Source organism: Paramisgurnus dabryanus, chromosome 8 (genome assembly GCF_030506205.2).
Source record: "Paramisgurnus dabryanus chromosome 8, PD_genome_1.1, whole genome shotgun sequence".
NCBI classification, from domain to species: Eukaryota; Metazoa; Chordata; class Actinopteri; order Cypriniformes; family Cobitidae; genus Paramisgurnus; species Paramisgurnus dabryanus.
Genome location: NC_133344.1, coordinates 39670502 through 39677998, shown reverse-complemented (window position 1 = coordinate 39677998; position 7497 = coordinate 39670502).

Here is a 7497-nt window from a genome sequence, read left to right as displayed (position 1 = left end):
ACCTGGAATCGATACCACGGTCTGAGAAATGTCTATGTTTGAGCGGCGTGTAAGGGGTTAATGCCTCTTGTGTTGTCCAAAGAGGCAGAGTTTACAACAAACTGGAAAACTAGTCCTTTGTTTTTTGTTAAATTATATGACTAAAGCTGTTACCTGTAAATTTAAATCATGTTTTTTTATTAAGTACTCTGTATCGGTATCGGCAAGTACTGAAATGCAAGTACTCGTACTCGTACTCGTATTCCAAAAAAGTGGTATCGGTGCATCCCTAATTGCAAACGTTAAAATTGCTTTGTTAGCAGAACATTCTGCACACCCTAGTATGGAAAACGTTACCATTGTGTATGTAATGTAACTTTCTTAAAACGGCAACATTGAAAACATTACCATTTTGTATGTAAGATAATGTTCTTAAAACGGTAGCATTGCAAACGTTATAATTGCTTTGTTATCAGGACTTTCTGCAAACCCTAGCATGGAAAACGTTACCATTGTGTATGTAATGTAACGTTCTTAAAACTGTAGCATTGAAAACGTTATAATTGCATTGTTAGCTGAACGTTTTACACACCCTAGCATTGAAAACGTTACTATTGTGTATGTAATGAAACGTTCTTCAAATGGTAGCATTGCAAACATTATATTTGCATAGTTAGCAGAACGTTCTTCATACCCTAGTATTGAAAACGTTGCTATTGTGTATTTAATGTACTGTTCTTAAAACTGTAGCATTGAAATGTTACCATTGTGTATGTAATGTAACGTTCTTAAAAGGGTAGCATTGACAACGTTTTAATTGCATAGTTAGCAGAACGTTCTTCATACCCTAGCATTGAAAACGTTACTATTGTGTATGTAATGTAAAGTTTTTAAAACTGTAGCTTTGAAAACGTTACCATTGTGTATGCAATGTAACTTTCTTACAATGGTAGCATTGAAAACGTTATAATTGTATTGTAAGCATTACAACATTTCCATTGCATAGTGGAATATTCTAAAAATGTTAGCATAAAAATGTATCTTCTGGTGATTTAAATTGGGGTGAGCCGATCCGATATGCAGTATTGATATTAGTCCGATATTGTCAAAAATGGCCAGATCGAATTATGTAGAAGGGAGTACCCCAGCTAACAATTTTACGTTATAAAAACGTTCCCGGAACGTCTAACGAAAGTTTGGAAAAGGTTTTTTTTAACGTTCTTACAACGTTAAAAGCGTCCAGTTTTTTAGACGTGGTATTAACGTTAATGTGTGGTTATAAGAACGTTATTAAAAACGTTTTTAGAAAGGTTCAGTCTGTTGTTATATTAATGGTCTAATAATGTTTTTAAAAAACGTTATTGAAACGTTCCATTCACCATTATATTCATGTTCTCAGAACGTTTTTCTAACGTTCGTAACGGTTATAAAAACATTGTTTAAATGTTCTTAGACAGTAAAAGCGTCCTGTTTTTAGACGTAGTATTAATGTTATTGTTTGGTTACAAGAACGTTTTTAAAAACGTTTCTAGAATGGTTCGGTTTGTTGTTATGTAAATGTTCTAAGAACGTGTTTCAAAACGTTATTAAAACATTCCATTCACCATGATATTAATGTTCTAAGGACTTTTAAAACCGTTCTTGAAACCTTCAATTTGTCATTAAATTAACGTTTTAAGAACGTTTTTCTAACGTTTGTAACTGGTTAGGTTTAGGTATCAACAAATACTCAAGGTTATGGTATCGACATCGGTATCAGACATGGAAAAAGTTGTATCGGCCCAGCCCTAGATTTAAAGAAATTTAAGTAAATGTAAGGATGAGAAAAATAAAATGCCTAGTCCGATTAATATCCTAATGCTTTTTGGCATAAATCAAAATCTAAAATTTTGAGCTATAAAATGAATTGTTGGCTATTGCTACAAATTTACCTGTGGTACTTATGACTGGTTTTTGTGATTCAGTCACATTTTATTTTAATCTAATTGATTATTTCAATGATCCAGTATTGACTCAACTGTGGGGTGGGAAGGCTAATGAATAATCTTTTAGCTTTCCATTTTATAATTTCTATATTGGAATTTTAGAGACAAATATAATTGCAATAACATTTACATACAAAAACTTTGAGAATATTTAAGTGAAAGGAATGTTATTTTTTAAAATATATATAAAAAAACATTGTTTATATGAGTGATGTAACGGATTTGCCAGGTTTTTCCCTCACTCACTTCACCAGATCAAAATCACCCAATTACTAATCACGATCACCTGGCACACCTTATCATCTCTGCACCATTTAAGACTCTCACACACAAACACACTGTCCAGTGCTAGCTATGTCTGTATGCTGCATGGACTAATCTGACTCTATCTACCAGAGGCTTTCAGCCATTGTCGTCATTGTTGGATATTTGGATACTCTGGAATACACCTGTGACTGGGTGGTGTGTTTGTGCCTGCTCTTCACTTGGACTTTCATTTTTTACCATTACAATTTACCACAACTTTTAATAAACTGTTTGATTTTACTCTCTGCCTCTGTTGTCTTCTGTCCCTGACAAGTGGCTTGAATGTTCCTCTAAAAATGTTTTGAATAATGTTCTTATAACCAAAAAAACCTTCAGCAAAGTTTTTGTAGTTTAATGCAAACGTTAGGAAAACGTTAATATAATGGGGATGAAACATTATAATGTTTTAAAGTTATTTGAACATTTTTATAACAAGACTGGAACGTTCTAAAAACGTTCTAATAACGTTATCATAACCAAACAAAGTTTATAAAAATGTCAAAACGTAGTTTTTAACGTTCTAAGAACGTTTAGAACATAATGTTTTTGTAACCTGTTACAAACGTTAGAAAAACGTTCTGAGAACATTAATATAATGGTGAATGGAACGTTTTAATAACGTTTTTAAAAATGTCCTTAGAACATTATTACAACAACAGATTGAACCTTTCTAAAAACGTTTTAAATAACGTTCTTATAACCAAACAGTAACGTTAATACTACGTCTAAAAAACGTTTAAAACAATGTTTTTATAACCTGTCACAAACGTTAGAAAAACGTTTTAAGAACATTAATATAATGGTGAAAAGAATGTTTTAAGAACGTTTTTAAAACGTCCTTATAACATTAATATCATGGTGAATGGAATGTTTTAATAACGTTTTTAAACTTGTTCCTACAACATTAATAAAACAACAAACCGAACCATTCTAGAAACGTTTTTAAAAACTTTCTTGTAACCAAACAATAACGTTAATACTACGTCTAAAAAACTGGACGTTTTTAACGTTCCTAGAACGTTTCAAGCCAAATGTTTTTGTAACCAGTTACAAACGTTAGAAAAACGTTCCTAGAACATTAATATAATGGCAAATGGGACGTTCCAAGAACAGTTTTAAAAACGTCCTTAGAACAGTAATATCATGGTGATTGGAATGTTTTAATAACGTTTTGAAACACGTTCTTAGAACATTAACATAACAACAAATCTAACTATTCTAGAAACGTTTTTAAAAACGTTCTTGTAACCAAACAATAACGTTAATACTACGTCTAAAAAACTGGACGTTTTTAACGTTCCTAGAACGTTCCAACCGAATGTTTTTGTAACCAGTTACAAATGTTAGAAAAACGTTCCTAGAACATTAATATAATGGCAAATGGGACGTTTCAAGAAAAGTTTTAAAAACGTCCTTAGAACAGTAATATCATGGTGAATGGAATGTTTTAATAACGTTTTTAAACTTGTTCCTACAACATTAATAAAACAACAAACCGAACCATTCTAGAAACGTTTTTAAAAACGTTCTTGTAACCAAACAATAACGTTAATACTACGTCTAAAAAACTTGACGTTTTTAACGTTCCTAGTACGTTTCAACCGAATGTTTTTGTAACCAGTTACAAAAGTTAGAAAAACGTTCCTAGAACATTAATATATTGGCAAATGGGACGTTTCAAGAACAGTTTTAAAAACGTCCTTAGAACAGTAATATCATGGTGATTGGAATGTTTTAATAACGTTTTGAAACACGTTCTTAAAACATTAACATAACAACAAACCAAACCATTCTAGAAACGTTTTTAAAAACGCTCTTGTAACCAAACAATAACGTTAATACTACGTCTAAAAAACTGGACGTTTTTAACGTTCCTAGAACGTTTCAACCGAATGTTTTTGTAACCAGTTACAAACGTTAGAAAAACGTTCCTAGAACATTAATATAATGGCAAATGGGACGTTTCAAGAACAGTTTTAAAAACGTCCTTAGAACAGTAATATCATGGTGATTGGAATGTTTTAATAACGTTTTGAAACACTTTCTTAGAACATTAACATAACAAACCGAACCATTCTAGAAACGTTTTTAAAAACGTTCTTGTAACCAGGGTTCTAAATTAACTTTTTTGACCACCAGCCAAAGTGGCTGGTAACTTTTTGAAGTTACCAGCCAATCAGTATTTCCATTAGCCAAATTTTTCCCGGTGAAAATAAAAGAAATTTAGAGTGCCACTGAATGCAACAATGATTTTTTTTTTTTTTTCGAATGCATGCAACAATCCTGACAAAACATGACAACATGTTTGTGATGAAACATAAGCTTTCTTCATTTCTCTGTTGATAGACATAAAGCTTTACTGGGGCACAGGCCCCCCATTTTTTTGCTGACTTTTTTGAAAGCCTGCTGTGTGCAAGAAAGGGGCAACACTTCTTTACAATATCCTTTGCTTAACACACTATTCTACAGTGCAACAGGTACTGCGAAAGATAAATATGTAGTTAAAAATATTTAAGTGTAATATTCAACATACCTAACATTATTAACATGTTTGGAGGCATAAATGGCATAACATGTTTGGTAATAATAATGACAGCAGAGAAATATTTTCTACATTATACAATGATAGCAATGATTGATAACTTATTTTTACAAGAATATTTTAAGAACCAGTCATTTTATGACTGCTATATTAAATAATCTCAGTCATAGTTACTGCTAACTGTTATGTAAGTTAGTGTCCTAGAGTTAAATATTAGTAAACTAAATATTAATTTCATATCTGAAAATACAGAACAGTATAACACATAAATCTGTTGATTTTCTCAGCAACAATGCAATTCTATAGACTTGACAAAATGTTTTCCTGAGATTTTTCCTCTAATGTTTAAGACCTGACAGGCTGAGGATGTTGTTTGCCTTACCTCCCTTTAACTCATCATCTCTCCTTTCTTCTTCCATTTCCCTGCTTTGCACAAAACATTTTTGATGTACATCTACAGAAGCCAATAATGATCGAGTCAAAATAAGATTATCAGTATTATTAAGAAACATACTTCTCGTCATGTTTTCATAAATACTCATTCGCGTGGCGTACCCTTTTGGATGCAGTTGCGTGCGCGGATGAACGCAAAAAAGCGCGTGGACATGGATACATGCGTGCACGCATCAGTGCGACTGCTTCATCGCTTTACAAGCGTAAATTGGGTAACTACATTGCATATAGATCTGTTTTGCCGCTATTATCTTTGCAAAGGAATACACTAGTTAACTGCTAAAATTTAAACTTGAGATTTACACATGGGCACGAAAGATTTACACCGGAGCACATGCCCCACCCCTGTGTCTCAGTCTATCCTCCCTGCTCTGCCCGTTCGTTCTCCTTCATCCTTTAGTTTTCTGGTGGACGCGGTCAGTTCGTTTCCATGGTTTCTCGCGCTGGTTTCGCTGCAAACTGCGCGCAGGCAATTGGCGTATTAAACATCATCACGTAGCATTACGGCACAGTGTTCATGGGAAATGTAGGAAGTACTGCCAGAGGGATAAATGACCGAGAACAGAGCTTTATGTATCATGCATGCAATGCCTCATGCATCACCGGCCAAACTGGCTAGTAAGTTTTTATTAACACCCGCCAAAATAAATTTTAACCCGCATTTGGCGGGTTGGCGGGTGTTAATTTAGAACCCTGCTTGTAACCAAACAATAACGTTAATACTACGTCTAAAAAACTGGACGTTTGTACTGTGTAAGAACGTTTAAACAATGTTTTTATAACCTGTAACGAACGTTAGGAAAACGTTCTGAGAACATGAATATAATGGTGAATGGAACGTTTCAATAACGTTTTTAAAAACGTTATTAGACCATTAATATAACAACAGACTGAACCTTTCTAAAAACGTTTTTAATAACGTTCTTATAACCACACATTAACGTTAATACCACGTCTAAAAAACTGGACGCTTTTAAAGTTGTAAGAACGTTAAAAAAAAACGTTTTCCAAACTTTCGTAAGACGTTCCGGGAACGTTTTTTTAACGTAAAATTGTTAGCTTGGGTACATGAATGCGCAGCAGCACAAAAACGCTTTTAAATATGAAAGATTAAAGGATTGAAATGTAAAAGATTATTATTGAGTCTCTTGGACATAAATGAGGATCGATATCAATACATTTAGTACAGCAATTCTAGCAATTCAGGAATTCAAAGTCTGCTATTTGTACTTCTATGACTAAGAAAAAGACTTTTAAAGGTTTTAACCTCTTGAAAAGCACCCCCATTCTGGCCCGAAATCATGAAAATACCTACTTTCACTAAAAGGGCTGTTTTGTAACCATTTATAGTATAAGCATAACTGTGGTATCATTAGAAAGAAGACACTTTGAGCTTCGTTTTCCATGTTTCAAAATTATTTTAAGATAAAAATGTAAAAAGTTAGAGAGGCTGAAGTACATTGTAATAAAATTTTTTTTGCATAACATCTTTTTTAACCGTAAAAATCTTAATGATAAATATATGTGTGAAACCTAGAAATGTGTTCGTGTTCTAATTGGCTACACGTTCTGTCTATCAATATTTTCCATGAAGTCATTGGAGGAACGCGCGAGTCAGATGACGTCACGATATTTGACAGCGCTGTTTGGATATTATGTATTATACTCCCGCCTACTTGTACAATCATGTTTGAGCGCTGGTTTTGAACGCGAGTGTGATCTCATATACAAGTGTTACGATGTAAATAGTCCTCAGATTGTATATTATAATCTATTACAAGACGTGCATCTGAAATCTGATGTAAACAATGGAAAATATGTCCATATTTCACGGATTATACGCATTTGTGGACAAAATGGTCATTGGATGTACTTTGTTGGAGAGTTTTTATGGGTTATTCACACATCTGAAACAGACTGGATTCGATTCGCGTTCCTTATACCAGCACAAAGGTAAGGAGTCAGTTTATATGATGCATGTTGTTATCTGGACTTCTGTAATAAAATACTATATTTATGATACTAGAGCAATTTAATCTCAAAACGGACACCATACACTGATGCTAAACCCTTAGACCTTTTAAACGATGTATAGTAGTGTTATTATTATTGTTGTTTGTACACAGTAGGCTATATATATATTGTTAGCAGCATAAAAAAAACTGACGTCTTTCCGTGCGCGAGCTAGTGCGCGTCCCTTTTAAAAAAAATTACAATTTCAATAAAAATGAA